Here is a 19,720-nt window from a genome sequence, read left to right as displayed (position 1 = left end):
TCTTAGAAAGTGTGTCATGAGATTAGCATGATTTATCTTTTTCTTTTAAATTAAATATTCAATTTATATATTGTTTATCAATAAATATTAATTTTACTTTATAGCTTCAATAAACAGTTTTTTTAATAGTACAAGTAGCTTAAGAAAAAATTAAAGTAAACTTAGCATTTCAATTAATCCGTTAAGTACCATTATTATATATATATTAAAGTTATGAAAAATTTTAAAAGTAAAGTGACACTTTTTTTTGTCAATTTTGGTCCTCCAACTTACAACATTGACCATTCATCTTTATGTTTTTGTTCACAAACAACCCTTTCACTTTGGTTTGAATTTTTCTTAACCCTGACCTTTTATTACATATTATTAGTATTTAGTCTTTTGGCAGAAATGGTTTCTCATCATTATTATTATTATTGTTAGATAAAATTACACGATTGGTCCCTGTGGTTTACCAGATTTAACATTCTCTTTTTGGTTTTAAATTAATGTTTTATTTATTAGAAAAATATTATTAGTATTTAGTCTTTTGGCAGAAATGGTCCCTCATCATTATTATTATTATTATTAGACAAAATTACACGATTGGTCCCTGTGGTTTACCAGATTTAACATTCTCTTTTTGGTTTTAAATTAATGTTTTATTTATTAGAAAATACTCACCCAATACCATAAACCCACCCACCATCTGCCATCACCACCACCACCACCGCCAAAATTACATAAATGGTTCATATGGTTTACCCATGGTGACAAATTCAGTCCCTACTACCTGAAAGACCAAATTACCCTTACATTAACGGACAAAAAGCAACCAACATGCTACTTTACTTTACAAAGCAATACCTTCCGACCCCGGCAACGTCGGAGAATCTTTTCTAGTTTAGTTATAAAAAAACAAACAAACTTTTTGAGGTGTAGTAATTAATAAATAAGTTGAAGAGTTGTGGAGTTCTCAAATAAATAAGGTTCAAGATAGAAATTACCAGGTGAAAAGTATGGCCTCTTAGAGATATACTAAGTACGCTTAAAGGTCATGCTAAGTATGATCACGAAGGGTAATTTGGGAATTTCATTCATCATTGTCTATAGATAATCATGAACTGAAGAAGATCCTTTTGATTACATCAAATGTTTGACAAATTGGCTTTAAGAGCCGAACCGATAAAGGTTGTCCTAACCCATCTGCCAATATGACTCCATCAGTCATTCAGTCCAAATAAAAGACAACTCGATCAACCAACGTACAAACGATCACCAAGTCGACTTCATTCCAAGTGATTGCTACGAACCAAACCGTATTCCCACATCACATTCGGCCCCAACCCAGCCTACGATCTACCCAAGTATTACAAATGTTATGGCTCACTCACAACCCTTCACCCAATCATGCGATGATCTAAATCATCGTAGAGAATGCTACGAGCCAAGTTGTAGGCTTCCATCACTGTCACAACTGCCTACCAACCTATTGAATGTTACGGCTGCTCCGCAGTCTTACAACACTTCCACAACCGCCTACCCACCTACTGAATGATACGGTGGCTCTACAGTCTTACAACACTTCCACAACCACATACTAACTTAGTGAATGCTACGGCTGCTTCACAGTCTTACAACACTTCCACAACCGCCTACCAACCTAGTGAATGCTACGGTTGCTTCGTAGTCTTACAACACTCCTACAACTGCATACCAACCTAGTGAATGCTACGGCTGCTCCGTAGTCTTACAACATTTCCACAACCGCATACCAACCTAGTAAATGCTACGGTTGCTCCGCAGTCTTACATCACTTCCACAATTGCATACTTACCTAGTGAATGCAACGGCTGCTCCGCACTCTTACAACACTTCCACAACCGCATACCAACCTAGTGAATGCTACGGCTGCTCCGCAGTCTTACATCACTTCCATAGCCACATACCAACATAATGAATGCTACGACTGCTATGTAGTCTTACATCACTTCCACAGCCTCCATGGGCCTATGTAACATCCCGAAAATCATGACATAAAAATTTTTGTTTTTAGATTAATAAATCATTAATACATTTATTTCTCATAAAACCAAGGTAACTAGGAGTTAGCAAAAACATCATTAAATCGGTGTAATTCACAAAATGTAGAAACATGTGGCGTGTGCCCTGCAATCGTCCCGAGCTCTTTCATTTGAAAACTGGAATACCTGAAACATAAACTAAAAACCGTAAGCACAAAGCTTAGTGAGTTCCCCAAAATACCACACAACATGCAACCACAGGTTATCATGCAACATACATACAGTTGCCATGGGTTCCTCCATGGTCTTTATCTGGTATGCCATTTGCTCCCCCATGGTCTTTACCTGGAATGCCATGGGCTTTCCCCCATGGTCTGATATTCAAATGCCACGGGCTCCCGTCGGGGTCTTCCATGCAAGTATCACAAAGACAACTAGCATATCACATAACAAGTAATGGGCCAAAATTGGTGCCTTCGACCCATGGATATAGTGAGAAGACTCACCTCGAATGTAGAAGCTCACTGAAAGAACTCCCTAATTGCCGCCCTGACGACACCTCGAACTATCAGATGAAAATAACACCCAAATAGCAATTGGCTTCCATTCTAAAGCCTACCATCCATACTTAGGGTGAAATGACCATTTTACCCCTGACCCAACATGAACCAAAACAGAGGCCCAAATCCAATAACCAAAAGACCCAAAACCAAAAGGTCCACAAAGGCCCACTAATGGCCCAATTTTCCAAATTGGGCCCAAACCCATATGGGTCTTATCCTAAGCCTTTAATTTCCTTTGTTGCAATTGAGATTACCTCAATTACCATTTGGGGCAAACTTGGTCAAAGACAAAAGTCAAAGTCAAAGACATCGGTCCAAGTTGACCCAACACGCCGAGTTGTCCTTCAACTCGTCGTGTTTCTCCGTTAACTGCAAAGAGCTGGAAAAATCTCATCAACTCACCGGGTTCACTAATGAACTCGCCGAGTTAGCCAGAAATCCAACAGCTTAATGCATTAAACTGTTTCCATCGAATCTAGGAACTCCAAATCTCAGATCTCCTCCAAAATGATGTCTAGAAGGGTAAAGTTTCCAACTTTACCCTTAGGAACCACCACAATGAGTCAAACCCGAACCCTAGACTCATTAGAGTGAGGCTTGACCTATTAAGCCCTTAAACTCCAAAGGCATAGACCCAAAATGCAGATCTGGCATCCAAAGGCTGGAAAATCACGTAAAGTTTCCAAATTTACGTCCATGCATGCTAAAAGAAACTCTAGGGCTTAATGAAGGACTTATTGGACAACCCAACTATGAGCCCAAAATCAAGATAAAACCCCAAAACAAAGAGATCTAAACGATAACAAAGCAAGGTATAAACTTGATACCTTCAAGAGACTACAACAAGTGGGTAGATTCTGGATCTAAGTCTTCCCTCCAAGCTATACACCTTCAACTTCAAAGCTTCTTCAAAAGTGTACAAAATGATCAACACTTAAGGCCCCCCACAAGCTCACACACTCATAAAAGAAGTTGATTCACGCCATTTAGGGTTTCTGGACAGAGGAGGCTGGTAAGGAGGCCAGCCAAGGGACTTAACGCCTTTAAATAGGGTGTAACACCCTAAAAATTAGGGTTTCTTTCCCAGCCGCCAACTTGCCGAGTTGGGATACCCCGACTCGCCGAGTCGGTTCATTAAATTATGCGGCCAAAACCCTCTCGGTACGATGAGTTGAAGTTTCCAACTCATCGAGTCCCAAAGGAATTATAAACAATTGTAGAAATAAACTTATACCGGAACCAAGCGTTAAAAATCTCCCCCACTTGAATCAGACTTCGTCATCGAAGTCCGCTGCCTCGAACAATCCTGGGTAATGCTCCCTCATCTCCTCCTCGGGCTCCGAAGTCCACTCTGACCCCTTGCGGTGCTGCCACTGCACCTTCACTAGCTCCACAACCTTGTTCCTCAAGGTTTTCGTCTTCCGATCTAATATTGCCACTGGTTTCTCAACACGCTAAACAATCTGAGCAACACTACCACAACCCGAGAATACTACAGCCCTCCTAAGGCAACCGAAACCAACCCTGAAGAAGAACGAACCTTAAACCCTTGTAGAAAAACCACCTCTACCTTTCCCGAAACACAAAATCTTAAATTGATCTGACTTCTTGACAACCCACCCACTCTGAACCATTATCAAACCAATTCCATAAGAAGCCCAGACTAAACAAAATACTTTCAACCCAAAGTATCTTGATGCTTTATAGGAACAAAATCAATGATCATGTACAACTGCAGATCATTTACACTCGATAGAAGGCTCAAATAATCCTTCGAGTAGAAGATTCCTCCCTGGAACGGTTAGACTCATACGAGAGCTGCGTAACAGGGTCCAATCAGCCACTCTGATATTATTTAATCCAACTACAAGGGACTGAACATATACCCCGAATAACAAGCGACTCCACACACGAATCCCAAATCACTGAAACCACTCCGACTCATCTTGTTGCCACCTAGCTACTTCCCAAAAGCAACCGAGACCTCCGTGGTCCCAACTTGTCTGCCAATATTCCGAACACCGAACACCTACCCGATTGCTGAGCCAAAAGACAAACACACATTGTAGCCTCACGCGACTCCCGAAAGAAAACCTCGACGGGTAAAATTGTCCCAAAACACCTTCCCACCAAATCCACTGCTAAAAATGCTACATGACCCACTGCAGTCTTATATCATACCCGGTCTCCAACAACCTACTTTCTCCTTATTTCAAACACGTTGCGGCTCTTCCACAGTTAGTACTATCCAAAGGCACAACATATTGGCTTGATCTGCCACCATACTAACCCCATTCCTTACCCTTGAACCCTGCGGTTGTTGCCCCTGGCATATAGATATCCCAAATCCTTACTTCGCTGAAACGAAAATCCTGCACAACACATGCGTGATACCCAACTCGAGATCTTAACCAAAACCGATTCGATACCCAACTCATAACCCAAAATCCATGAATCTGCACCTGCATTTCACACCACAACCTTCTGATTACCAACACCCTTCGCCTGACCAATAAATAGGTACTCCCCAAACCATCTCCGAGTCTACCAATCTTGCACCTGGTCCCACCACCAGGTTCCCAAGAGTCCAACAACAAGGCTACCCACCCTAAAACCCCTCTGCTTCACACACTGATTACCCACATGATCCTGTAACTCAAGATTCAATCCCTTGACCCAACGGTCTCCACCAGTTCCAACCTGAATTTCCATAATAACACGGGCCTCGCCCACGGACCCCACTAATTGTCACACCCCCAAACCAGAACGGCGGAAACGTTTGGGGGCGGATGGAGTGACTTCATGTGTAGTATCATAGCAATTGAATACGAATGAAACATAGCAACCCAAACATCATACATTTATTACAAGTTTACATAGTTTACAAACATTGTTTGTTCAAACATCATACATTGAATGAAAAAATCATGAGGTAGTGATTCTTGTCCTCAAAATGTTTTCGTAATACCTGCTCACTGGTTTCCTGAAAATACGAGCAGTTTTGAAAAGCGTCAACACTAAAGTTGGTGAGTTCATAAGCGTTTTTGTATGAATAAAATCTGTAATGTTTCTTTGTAAATGATAGCGTACAGTTTTCCAGAAAATCCAATATTTTCTTAAATATAAAATGTAATCCTAAAACCCTAAGACCAAAAATGTAAGTAGTATTGTATTGTAAAGTAGTATCACATAACTTTATATATTTTATAAAACCAAAGGAAGATGCATTATCCCCGTAAACCAAATGATTGTTAATACCCTATATGAGTTATTATAACAATGCTTAATATGACTGATATGCCTGAACGACGTTCTTCAGGCGTCAGAATCGGTAGACTTTTGTCACCCTAGACTTGCCGGTCTAACTGTAGCGAACAGCTGAGGTGTGGGGTTGCACTACAAGAAAAATACCCTTTAATGACGCGCAAACAATGACACTCGCTGATTTACGATACGCATTTTTGTGTGACCTTAAAAATAATGCCAGCCTTCCAAAATTTGAAGGATAGAGGACACGCATTTTTGCGCGCCTTCAAATTAATGTCCAACAAAAAAAATACAAACACGGAGGGCACTTGTTTTAAATGCGTGTCCTCTAGAAATGTCGCTTTATATTTTTTTTATCAAACGCACGTTTTTAAAGGCGGAAAATGAAATCCTTTGCGATTCTAAAATTTTGAAGTGCCCGCTTCTTCACTTTTTCCTCTAGATCTCCCTTCTCTCTACAAAACCTAAGGCATCGCCACCTCCCTTCTCTCTAGGGCGTGCTAGGGTCCAGAAATCATCTCTTGTGGCTGAACATGCGGCGGCCGGAAACTTCGACACCGCTATGCGGTTGCTCAGCCGCCAGCTTGGCATAAAGAACTTCACACTGTTGAAATCACTATTTCTTGGTCTTCACATGAGGAGTCATGCTTTCCTGCGTGCTTTCTCTTCGGCTCCATTGATCTCATTGGCTATTGAGCGTGGCTGGAGTGAGTCAGCAAGCCCTAACGTTCGGGCCCCACCTGCACTCGTGTTTAATTTCTCTCAGTTAGAAGAAAAACTCAAAGCTGGCTAGAAATCCACCACCACTGGTAAATTGACTGAAGCCTTGCGTCTTTTCCTGGGTATTCTCCATACCATTCCCCTGATTGTTGTATGTGCGAGGGTATGTCTGTCTTCTTCCTCTTACAATCGATAACCCCTAACACCGAAGATTGAAAGTCAAAATTAGATTAATCGCCGCCTCATCTTCGTTCAATCGAGTTTGGACCTGGTTTCACCATCACTGCAATCAATCACCCTGCTCCACCTGTGACATCCCCTAATTTCTCGGCCAAAAAAAGACCGATTTATTTTATGCTTTTTAAAATAAAATCAGAGTAATCCTTTTAAAAGATGTTGCGGAATTTGTTCCCAAAACAAAACATGATAAAAGTTTATCAAAACCTTTCTTTAGGAAATATATAATTTCCTTTTATATCAAAACGTCGGGATGTCATGTTCCGATACAGATCAAAAGCATAAACAAAACATTATAACCCTTACAACAGTTATTTACAACTACTGGCCTATAATCCAAAAATCACTCATCATCCTCCGACTATGCTCGGGGTCCACTACTTGTAATAATAAAAAGCTGAATGGGTCAGGCTTGGAATCCTGGTGAGCATATAGGGTTTTCAACCCACAATAAATAAATTTATTATACTTAAACATCAATCAATCAACCAAATTACCCCAACCCCAACCCCATTATCTTATTTATTTCTTAAGGATTTACCCTAAGATTCAACTATCACTCATTCCTAAGGACTCATCCTAAGGAATAGGCACGAAGTCACATCGTCGTCAGGGTTTATACAACAGGCACTAAGTCCATAGCTGTCAAGGTTTATTCAACATGTGCTAAGTCCATAGCTCTTATTTATCGACAGTATTATTCACGGGAATCCCCCCTGCAATACATGTCAATGGGTTTTTAGAGTACAACTGATGAACATATAGTTCACACACCCACAGGTTGCGAGCCTGCTAGTGTTCCACAGATCATCTAGAATAATCCATGGTTGTCATCCATACTCTGCTGAATGACGGGGGCCAACGTTTGGGTAAGGGCTTTTCTCATATTTCACCACTCACCCTCAACTCATGATCTATATTACTGATCATCTAATTTATCCAACTCACCTTTCATCACACACCCACTATTTCATGTACCCATGTTTTACCCAACATTTTTTTAGATAAAAATACATATACAGTTTAAATTATTTAAAAACCTGTATAAATCATTCCTTCAACATCCATCTCAAATAAATAAACAATATATATTCACACAGCACGTATTTTATATAAAATACTTCATATTTATGTGTAAGGTGAAAGTAACTACACACTCACATGATTTAATGATAATCGTGCAGCACTTCGTTTCCTAAAACGATCGTTTCTAATAAAACCGGGAGTTTTATTGAGAAACCGGGCTCTGCGAGGGCCGGGCTTCGAAACCAAAAAGATAATTTTCTCGGGCTTCTCGGGCACTTTGGGACGTGTTTCGGGTGCTATGATTGATACCGGGGCTTCGGGGGATGTCAAAATAGTAAAAATATTGAAAAATGGGTGAAAAGGGCAAAATCTCCAAAACTACCCGGGAAGGCTCGCAAGCCTTCTATTTATAGGCGAGTCCGAAGGTCGGCTAAGAAGGCTGAGTCAGCAGCGAAGTTACGTGGCAGAAGGAGGCGAAGGCACGCAGATGGCTCGCACGTGCGAGGGGTGAGCTGTTGGCCTTTGATTGGACCGAGGTCTAGGTCCGAGGCTCGGAGTCGTGGCACACCGTGCGAAGGTCGGACACGCGAGAAAGGACACGCGTCGGATTCTTATTGGACCACTTCGGATGGCTCTCCGGTTCGGACACGCTTCTGATGACACAGCAATTTCGGACACGTGGCACACATGCAGCGAAGGTGACGTGGCCGAAGTCCACCTTGCGAAATTTCTCGGATTTGGCAATTTTTCTTGATTTTTGTGCCAAAACTTCTAAAATCCATAACTTTCGCATACGAGCTCCGTTTTTGACGTTCTTTATATGCATGCGTAGGTAAAATTACGCTCTACAACTTTCGTTTAGACTTCGTTGGCTAACTTTGACTTTAATTTTTATATTATTATTTTTAACAGACCGGGACAGGAAATCCGTTAAAAATTCATAACTTCTTCATCCGACGTCCGTTTTCGTCTGTCTTTTTACCGTTGTGCTACTATTGACGAGACGTTCGATTCTCGTTTAGGTTGTGTCGGCTAAAAATCACTCGATCTAAAATTCGAGTTTTTAGCTATCTACTGCTAAGCTGAAACTTAGAAAAATCATAACTTCCTCATACGAAGTCAAATTTGGGCGTTCTTTTTATACATACTCTCGGTTTAACGAACACTATGACTTTCGTTTAGATCACTAAGGCTAAAAAGTAGTTTATCAAAAACTCACTTTTTACGACATTCGGCACCTTGCCGGTTTTGTCGCGAAACTTCGACAGGTCATAACTTCTTCGTTATAACTCGGATTTCGGTATTCTTTATATATCTGTAATCCTTGTCACGACCACTACAACTTCCTTAATAGATATCGGCTTTATCTAATATTTATTTTCGACGCTCATTTTTACTCTTGATTAATTAAACCCTAATAATTAAGCATAAAACACATAATATTCACATAATTCCTTTTCATTTCTTCAAATGAGTTACAAAGGTTAACCTAGACTATTATGTCAATATTAATGCCTAGCCTAGAAACACGGGCGTTACACCACCTCTCACCAGTCACCACTGTTGGCCGCTGCAATCAGGTATGTCCCTTAGTTCCTCCGTTTATTTCTTCTCTCTGTTACTCTCGTCTCTCTTGTCCGCTTGAAAAGTGCAATCAACATTCAACAATTCATGAATGTTAAACATTTGATTTACTGTTACCATGTCTAATATTGGGGTATCTCCTAGAGAATCTATTTAACAGAATGTAAATCTTAGAACTTTGCAATGTGCACGCCTATATCTTTATTGATTATCAGTAATTTTGCATCTATTAAGTTTTTCTAGTATGTTTATTGTTTTTCATCTAGATTATGTCCTTAATTTGAATTTATTCTGTTTGGTTAACACAAGTGTTAACAGGATGTAGAAGATGTTCTAATGGCAATCTGCAAGCCTCTATCTTTATTGATTACACTCTTTAGATTCACAAGTTTTATATTTAAAACAATCTCTCTTTCAAACTATAACAAAAAAAAGCTAATAAATTAATATATAACCGGTTTGGTTTCGTACCGGACAGGATCAAAAACTGATTTCTGAATAATTTGAAAACAAGAACTTATTACATTAAGCATCAACCACTTTTTTTTTCAGTCTTGACACATCATCATGCCACATCAGCGGGTAACTGAGTTGACCAGTCAAGTGGTCAACATTGCAAAAATTAGAAAACTTTATGATTAAATTTTAACAAAAAAATAACGCAGTGTCGATCGTTTTTTTTAATGACTTTTGTGCAATTTACCATTTTACCCTTTTTATGATAGGTGTCATATTTACAGGAATAATAATACTAAGTAAGTTTTCATAATTCATATCCATGAGTTTTATTTTGCAGTTACTATGATGCATATAGGGGCGTTATTGTCTATTTCCGTGTTATTGATGGAACTGTAAAGAAAGGTGACAAGATTTATTTTATGGCTAGTGGAAAGGTTAAAACAAAAACCACTCTTCTCTTGTTTTTTAAGCTTGTTGTAATGATACCGAGATTAATTATACTTGGTTTAATATATATATATATATATATATATATATATATATATATATATATTTAAAAACAAATGACATGATGCAGGATTATTTTGCTGATGAAATTGGAGTTTTATTCCCTAATCAGTTGCAAGTTGATGAACTATATGTAATGCCCGTGTTTCTAGGCTAGGCATTAATATTGACATTATAGTCTAGGTTAACCTTTGTAACTCATTTTGAAGAAATGAAAAGGAATTATGTGAATATTATGTGTTTATGCTTAATTATTAGGGTTTAATCAATCAAGAGTAAAAATGAGCGTCGAAAATAAATATTAGATAAAGCCGATATCTATTAAGGAAGTTGTAGTGGTCGTGACAAGGATTACGGATATATAAAGAATACCGAAATCCGAGTTAACTCTAGTGAACGGTCAAACTTTGACCAGACTCGTCGAGTGCATCCGGGCGACTCGGCGAGTCCACGCGGGTCCTCTGAATCCTTCTAAGCCTCACTTGGCACGTCGAGTCCCTCTTCCACTCGCCGGGTTTCTCCGTAACAAATCGCGGGGCAACCCCGACTCGACTCGTCGAGTCCACTTATGAACTCGGCGAGTTGCTCCCATGACAACACTCAAATGACCTTCTGAGGTCAGATCTGCTTCTCTAAACTATAGATCTGACTTCCCCGCGACCAATAACCACGTAAAGGTCGAATCTTGACTTCCCCGCGACCAATAACCACGTAAAGATTACGGATATAAAAGAGCATGAAAACAACTACCCCACTCATGATTTGGAGTTGGCAGCGGTAGTATTCGCCTTAAAGATATGGAGGCATTATCTTTATGGTACTAAGTGTAAACTTTTCACTGATCATAAGAGTCTTCAGTATCTCTTTAATCAGAAGGAATTGAACATGAGACATCGGCGCTGGCTGGAACTACTCAAGGACTACGACAGTGAGATACTTTACCACCCTGGTAAAGCAAATGTTGTTGCTGATGCTCTCAGTCGGAAGGTAAATCTTGAAAAGAGAAGGCCAAGAGCGTTGAGAATTGAAGTCGTCTCGACAATTGTGGAAAGTATAAAGAAAGCTCAGGAGGAAGCTTTAGAAAAGAATGACCGAAAGGAGGAACGTTTGGGAAAAACGTTGGTGTTTGATACAAACGGTCAGGGATTGAAGGTATTCAAAGATAGGATTTTGGTACCTAAGACGGGAGGAGTAAGAGGTCGACTGATGGAAGAAGCTCACAAAACCATGTACTCGATTCATCCCGACAGTACGAAAATGTATAGGGATCTAAAACCCTATTACTGGTGGCCGACGATGAAGCTCGATGTTGCTAAGTATGTGGCCGAGTGTGTAACATGTGCTAGGGTTAAGGCACAACATCAGAAACCGTATGGGAGTTTAGAACCTTTACCTGTACCCATGGGTAAATGGGAGGACATTACCATGGATTTTGTGACTAAACTGCCCAGAACAAGGAACGGTCACGACATGATTTGCGTGGTCGTTGATCGCTTCACTAAAAGTGCGCATTTCATAGCTGAGCATCAAGATGGCACCTTATCACGCTTTGTATGGAGAAAAGTGTCGAACGCCATCATGCTGGCTGGAATCTGGGGAAAAGCAGTTTATGGGACCTGAGATAGTCCATCAAACTGTTGAAAAGTTGAAAGTGATAAGGGAAAGGATGTTAGCTGCTCAAGATCGACAAAAGAGTTATGCTGACAAGAAAAGACAACCGATATCCTTCGAAGTTGGAGATTCGGTTTTACTTAAAGTCTCGCCGTGGAAGGGACTTATAAGATTTGGTATGAGGGGAAAGTTGAGTCCAAGGTTTATTGGACCATTTAAAGTTCTTCAGAGGATCGGGAATCAAGCTTACAAGCTAGAATTACCGGAAGAACTGGAGGGTATTCATAATACCTTTCATGTGTGTTATTTGAGAAAGTTCACGGGAGATGTGCCCGACATAATTCCCATTTCTGAGTTAAGGTTGGATGAAAACAAGAGGTTGATCGAAGAACCTGAGGCAATCGTTGACCGTAAGACTAAGAAGTTGAGACGCAAGATGGTCGATTTAGTGCTTATGCGTTGGAAACATACGAATAGGTCAAATCTCACTTGGGAAACAGAGAGTGACATGATGAGTCGCTACCCGCATTTGTTTGCTGATGTGTGATTCCGGGGACGGAATCATCCTAAGGGGGAGAGAATTGTAATGCCCGTGTTTCTAGGCTAGGCATTAATATCGACATTATAGTCTAGGTTAACCTTTGTAACTCATTTTGAAGAAATGAAAAGGAATTATGTGAATATTATGTGAATTATGTGTTTTATGCTTAATTATTAGGGCTTAATTAATTAAGAATAAAAATGAGCGTCAAAAATTAAATTTTAAATAAAGCCGATATCTATTAAGAAACTTGTAGTGGGCGTGACAAGGATTACGGATATATAAAGAATGTCGAAATCCGAGTTATAACGAAGAAGTTATGACCTGTCAAAGTTTCGCGACAAAACCGGCACGGGGCCGAATGTCGTAAAAAGTGAGTTTTTGATAAACTACTTTTTGGCCTTAGTGATCTAAACAAAACTCGTAGTGTTCGTTAAACCGAGAGTATGCATAAAAAGAACGCCCAAATCTGACTTCGTATGAGGAAGTTATGATTTTTCGAAGTTTCAGCTTAGCAGTAGACAGCTAAAAACTCGAATTTTAGATCGAGTGATTTTTAGCCTACACGACCTAAACGAGAATCAAAGGTCTCGTCATTGGTAGCACAACGGTAAAAAGTCTGACGAAAACGGATGTCGGATGAAGAAGTTATGAATTTTTAACGGATTTCCTATCCCGGTCTGTTAAAAATAATAATATAAAAATTAAAATCAAAATTAGCCGACGAAGTCTAAACGAAAGTTGTAGAGTGTAATTTTACCTACGCGTGCATATAAATAACGTCAAAAACGGAGTTCGTATGTGAAAGTTATGGATTTTAGAAGTTTTTGCACAAAAATCGAGAAAATTCGGATAGTCACGTTTTTGCCACGTCACCCTCGCTTAGATTGTACCACGTGTCCGAAATTGGTGAGTCATGCGAGCCACGTGTCCGAGCTGCTGAGTCATCCGATCTCGTGAGCTGATCCGAAGTGGTCCACTAGGAGTCCGACGCGTGCCCTATTCCTCGTGTCCGAGTCTCGCAGAAGGAGGCTACGTCCGAAGTCTAGGACTAGACCTCGGTCCAATCAGCAGCTGCCACCGAGACCTTCGCACATGCGAGCCATGTGCTACGCACCCTCGCCCTGCTGCCGCGTGTCCTCGCCTGATGACTCCCCCTTCTAAGACCGACTTCGGACCCCTATAAATAGAAGGGTCATGCGAGCCTTCTCGGGTAAATTTGGAATTTTGCCATATTTAGCCCCTTTCTTCATATTTTCTTCATCTTAGCATCCCCCAAAGCCCCGGTATCGATTATAACCCCCGTAATACGCCACGATGAGCCCGAGGAGCCCGGAAAATTTATATTTTCGGTTTCGAAGCCCTACCCTCGCAGAGCCCGGTTTCTGAATAAAACTCCCGGTTTTATTAGAAACGATCATTTTTAGGAAACGAATTGCTGCCTGATTTTCATTAAATCAAGTGAGTGTATAGTCACTTTCATTTTACACATAGATATGAAGTAATTACCTTATAATACGTGCTATGTGTAAATATATTAATTGTTTATTTGAGGTGAGTGTTGAGTTGATGTTTTATACAAGTTTTAAACTATATAAGTATTTTTATCTACAAATATGTTGGGTAGAACATGGGTAGATAGTTGGTGTGTGATAAACTAAAGTGATGAGAGGTCTCGATGTGATTTGAGATTCAGTCATCTAGCGGAGTTTGGATGACGACCACGGACTTTCTAGACAGTCCAGTGGGAAACATTAGCAGGCCCGCAACCTGTAGGTGTTAATGAACTTGGGTGTTTATTCGCTGTACTCCATCCCCCTCATGGTTGCCTTTAGGACATGTATGGCTGAGGAAACCCCTTAGCAGTAGTATCCATCCCGATGATATTCTTTAGGCTAGGTCCCTTGTGAAAATTGTTTAGGGACGTAAAGTGAGGATAACGGGAACGGGTAATCAGGGTTATTGTTGATTGGTGAACTTAATAAGTTTATTATTACTGTGGGTTGAAAACCCTATATGCTCACCAGGCTCCCAAGCCTGACCCACTCAGCTTTTTATGTTACAGGTAGTGGACCCCGAGCATAGTCGGTGGATGATGAGAGATTTTTGGATTATAGGCCAGTAGTTGTAAATAACTGTTGAAAGGCTTATAATGTCTTGTTTATGCTTTTGATCTGTATCGGAACATGACATCCCGAGGTTTTGATATGAAATGAAATTATATATTTCTTAAAGAAAGGTTTTGACAAACTTTTATCATATTTTGTTTTGGGGACCAATTCCGCAACATCTTTTAAAAAGATTTCTCTGATTTTATTTTAAAAAGCATAAATTAAATCGGTCTTTTCTGGCCGAGAAATTAGGGGATGTCACACTATATGATGGTGAGGTAATAATACCACTCCCATGTTTCTTACAATTCCAATATCTACGTATAGGGGTATTTTGGTCATTTAACAAAAAAGTTTTTTTAAGAGGTGGGATACATTTTTACTGCTATTCAAATAATAAACAATCCATTCCCATGTTTCTTACAATTCAAATATCTACTCTACTCATGGGGGGTATTTTGGTCTTTTTCACATTTGAAGGTGGGATACATATCAGCTTCAATAAGATCAGTAGCAGATGCAAGAGTAGGTGACACCATAACTCACTACACAAGAAAAGCAGATCAATCTTTACCTGGATACAAAGAAGCCACTCCAATGGTGTTTTATTGCTTGTTTCCAATCGATGCAGACTAGTATATATATTATTATATTATATCTCTTTAATCCACAATACCATGTCAAGCTCCAATGGTGTTTTGTGACCCCTCCCCCCCAAATTAACTGTTCAAGCTCCGCCCTGAGTGACTGGTTCATTGCACATGGGACATGCTATGTTTGTAACTCTTGAGGTTTGGTAAATGTTTACTAACAACATAGATTCACATAAAAACTTTGTAAAATTCATCATTTTTTCTTCATTCAATGTGTAAATAAACAAACCATTCATATTTGCAATTGTGTTCCAGGATATTATGATCAGATACAACATGATGAAGGGCAGACCTACACTCTGGCTCCCTGGAACTGATCATGCTGGCATTGCAACTCCGGTTTGAGTTTTTCCACAAATGGATTTCTGATTATTGTATTAGTCTACTTAGTTAATATATTATATATCTAACAGATAGTTAATGGAAAAAAATGAATTTCTTGTTTGACAACTGCTTGTAATATTAGATAACTGCTAAGTAAGATTTCAAGTGTGGTTCTTGAGTTTGATCATCATTCATTTTGGAAGGATGATAGGTGAGCTAACTGCTAAGTAAGATTTCATTAATTGAAACTGAAACTAAGATTTCATTAAATTATGATTGTTATCTTATTATTATTTTTTTTAATAAACTTTGCAGTGACTTTTCAAACGTTTTTGATGTTGATTGGTTTATCTCTTTCCTTGAAAAGGATGTGGTTGTTGTGAAAAGTGTTACTGACAAATACATGCGATCACTTGAAAACCCCCCATACACCATGCGGGTCCCACGTAAATTTGAACCTCACTATTACCTTCATGAAGTTCTTCCTGTTCTCATGAGGCGACATGTAATTATTCTTCATTTAGTTTACAACTACTGAAATCTTTTGATTTGTGAATTTTGATGAACGAATTGTGTGTAGGTTGTTCAACTGACAAAGTTTGACTATAGGCTTGCTATTGACCTTAATAAAGAGCTACAAAGATTAAGATGTTGAGTCAATTACCATGCTTTTCGCTTTACAAAACCATTGCAAGATGTTGGAGATCATCTTGTGATGAAAATGAGGAAGATGACAAATCGTTAAATTGTTGTTCATTTAAGGTTTGAGCCTGATATGCTTGCATTTTCTGGTTGTTATTATAGAGGTGGTGATAAAGAGAGATATGAGCTTGGTGAAGTCAGGAAAAGGTGGTACTCCTTTTCCTGCTTGTAATATAAGATAACTGCTAAGTAAGATTTCATTAATTGAAACTGAAACTTCATAAAAATTCATAAATTTTTTTATGAAGGATAACCGTTGAGAGCCCCATAGATCTTGCAATTTAAGTGGTTTGATTAGTTTATTCTTGTGGTGATATGAATATGATACAATGTAACAGGGAATACAGGAAGGAGTGGAGGGTGTTGAAAGAATATCCTTACTGCTGCAGAAAAGGATGGATTTTTCTCTGAGGTAAGTCCCTGAAGTAAATTCATCCTTGTTAAAACTAATTATTATAATTTGTAATTCATAGATGTGACACCAGTCAAACTTAGGTAAAAAATAAATTGATCAATAATCGTAATTGGGATGAACAAAGTGGTAGAGATTGTAACAAGGTTTCCAAAAATATAAAGAACACTGAAATCCGAGTTAGAACGAAGAAGTTATGACCAATCGAAAATCCGCGACAAAACCGGCAAAACACTATTCAGTGTAAAAAGTGAATTTTCGATAAAAGGATTTTTATCCTTAACAATCTAAATGAAAGTTGTAGAATATGTTAAACCGAGAACGTTAATAAAAAGAACGTAAAAATCTGACTTCGTATGAGGAAGTTATGATTTTTCTAAGTTTCGGTTTAGCAGTAGACAACTAAAAATTCGAAATATAAATTGATCGATATTTAGCCGACACAACTTAAACGAGAATCGAAGGTCTCGTCAAAAGTATTACAACGGTAAAAAGACAGACGAAAACGGACGTCGGATGAAGAAGTTATGAATTTTTAACGGATTTCCTGTCCCGGTATGTTAAAAATAATAATATTAAAAATAAAGTCGAAATTAGCCGACGAAGTCTAAACGAAAGTCGTAGAGTATAATTTTACCTACGCGTACATATAAAGAACGCCAAAAACGGAGCTCGTATGCGAAAGTTATGAATTTCGCAAGTTTTTGGCACGAAAATCAAGAAATGTTGAAAACCGGGAATTTTCGCATGGACCCTCTTTGGCCACGTCACCCTCGCATGCGAGGCTTCCATGTGTCTGCTACGTGGCGTCTTCTGATTGGACCGCAGTCTCGCGTGTCACCTACTGATTGGTCCAAAGTCGTCATGGCGCCTCCTGATTGGACCGAAGTCCGGTCCTCTCTTGATCCGACACGCATCCGAGAACCGCCTCCAGCTTCGCTTCTCCTTCTGACGCGTGGCTGCTGTCTCGCCTTCGCATGAGCCAGGTGTCCGAGCCCTCGCCACCTGTCCGATGACACACCTCCTCGGCCGAACCCTCGCACCCCTATATAAAGGGTGCGAGACTTCTCGGATTTGAGAGGTTTTTCACCCCAAATTTCACCCTTTTTCACCTTTTCACCCCCTAAACTTTCTTACGACCCCCCAAGGCCCCGATATCGCATCTAAAACCCGAAGCAAGCCCCGAAGCCCGGGAATTCTCGAGAAGATAACCTCTTTCCAGTCGAAGTGCTGCCCGCATAAAGCCCGATTTTTACTCAAAAACTCGCGGTTTCTTCGAGAAAGATCATCTATAGAAACGAAACGCTGCCCAAATCACCACTTATCAAAGTGAGTTCATACCCCTATAATTTAGCTTTTTAATGGTTTTTAAATGCTTTTTAGGGGGGGGGGAATACAAGTTGAACACAATATACATTGTGTTAATAACTATATGTGATAATAATCACACAAAGGCTTTCCTTATGTTTTTAAGGATTACCAAATACTTCCAAAATGACTTAAAGTCATGTTAAATCTTTAAAGTCATGTAAACTCCGTTAAATTCTTTGAAAAAGGTTTTATAAACTATTTCAAATTATAAATGCCAAAATCATGTTTATATATGTATAAATATATAAATAAGATTTGAAGGGCTTAGGACTAATGAATTATCTTATTTCCTTTTCCTTGTTTGCATGTGGAATTAAAGTTGTGTTATTTGTCCGAAGGTCGTTTCCTTCTTAATTATATATATATATATATATATATATATATATATATATATATATATATATATATTATACATATATGAATATAAAAGGTTACTCCATTCGGTATCATTACCTTTGTATCATGCTGAGCAAAGGTGTTCATCCATGAGAAATCATGCTAATCAGATAGAACATATAAATTATAATAGGTATAATTTATTACCAACAATTCATTTATCTATACCAGGATATGTATAATACTTTTAATATATAACATATTAAAGAAGTAATAATATATCATACCGGGTTTGCATTAACAAAGGTACGATACAGAGTACCAGGGTTAGCAATCACGGGGTAATAATACATCATACCGAGTTTGCATTAACAAGGGTACGATACAGAGTACCAGGGTTAGCAATCACGGGGTAATAATACATCGTAAATCTCGTTGAAACAATAAATTTGTGAGACTCTTCATGGTGTACTTATAGTAAGTACGACCTTAAGTCCTGACTTATTAACCAGAATCTCCTGTAGGGAGGGCGTGAATTTGTGTATAGATCTATATGGGACTGACAATCCCGCACCTTTGTTGTTCGCTACAGTTTGGCCGGCAGGCCTAGGGTGTCAAATATCATATCGTTTCCGACGCTTGAAGAACGTCGCAGCAGGCACATCAGTCATATCAGTATGGTTAATAGAACTCACATGGATAAAACAACGACTAAATTACCTAGTAATATACTTCTCTTAAAACAGTAAGAAAATATAATTACATCCTGACCAAAAATACCTTCTGTTAGTTTTTACTTACAGTAAAAACTACATATCATGAAATCAAGTATGGTAAATATACTTGTACTTTTGGTTTTGGAACATTTAAAACCACAAGGCAGTATTATGGATAATATAATATTTTCCAAGATTAATACTAAGGTTTTACTGTAGAACGGATATAACTAAGAATACCTTTACAAATGAAACGGTTTATGGGATTAAACAACTTTTACAAATGAAACGGTTTATGGGATTAAACCACTTTTACAAATGAAACGGTTTGTGGGATTAAACTACTTTTACAAATGAACCGGTTTATGGGATTAAACCACTTTTACAAATGAAACGGTTTATGGGATTAAACCACTTTTACAAATGAAACGGTTTATGGGATTAAACTACTTTTACAATTGGAACTTAGTCAACTAGTATAACATAAAGGACCTTTAGTGGTTAATTCTATAATTCCTTAGTTTTTACATCAGAGTTATACATAAGTAATATCCGATTGACAGTGAAATGTGTGACT

This window comes from Lactuca virosa, chromosome 1 (assembly GCF_052849685.1).
Source record: "Lactuca virosa cultivar CGN04683 chromosome 1, Lactuca_virosa_CGN04683_v6, whole genome shotgun sequence".
Lineage (NCBI taxonomy): Eukaryota > Viridiplantae > Streptophyta > Magnoliopsida > Asterales > Asteraceae > Lactuca > Lactuca virosa.
This window is presented reverse-complemented; position numbering follows the sequence as displayed.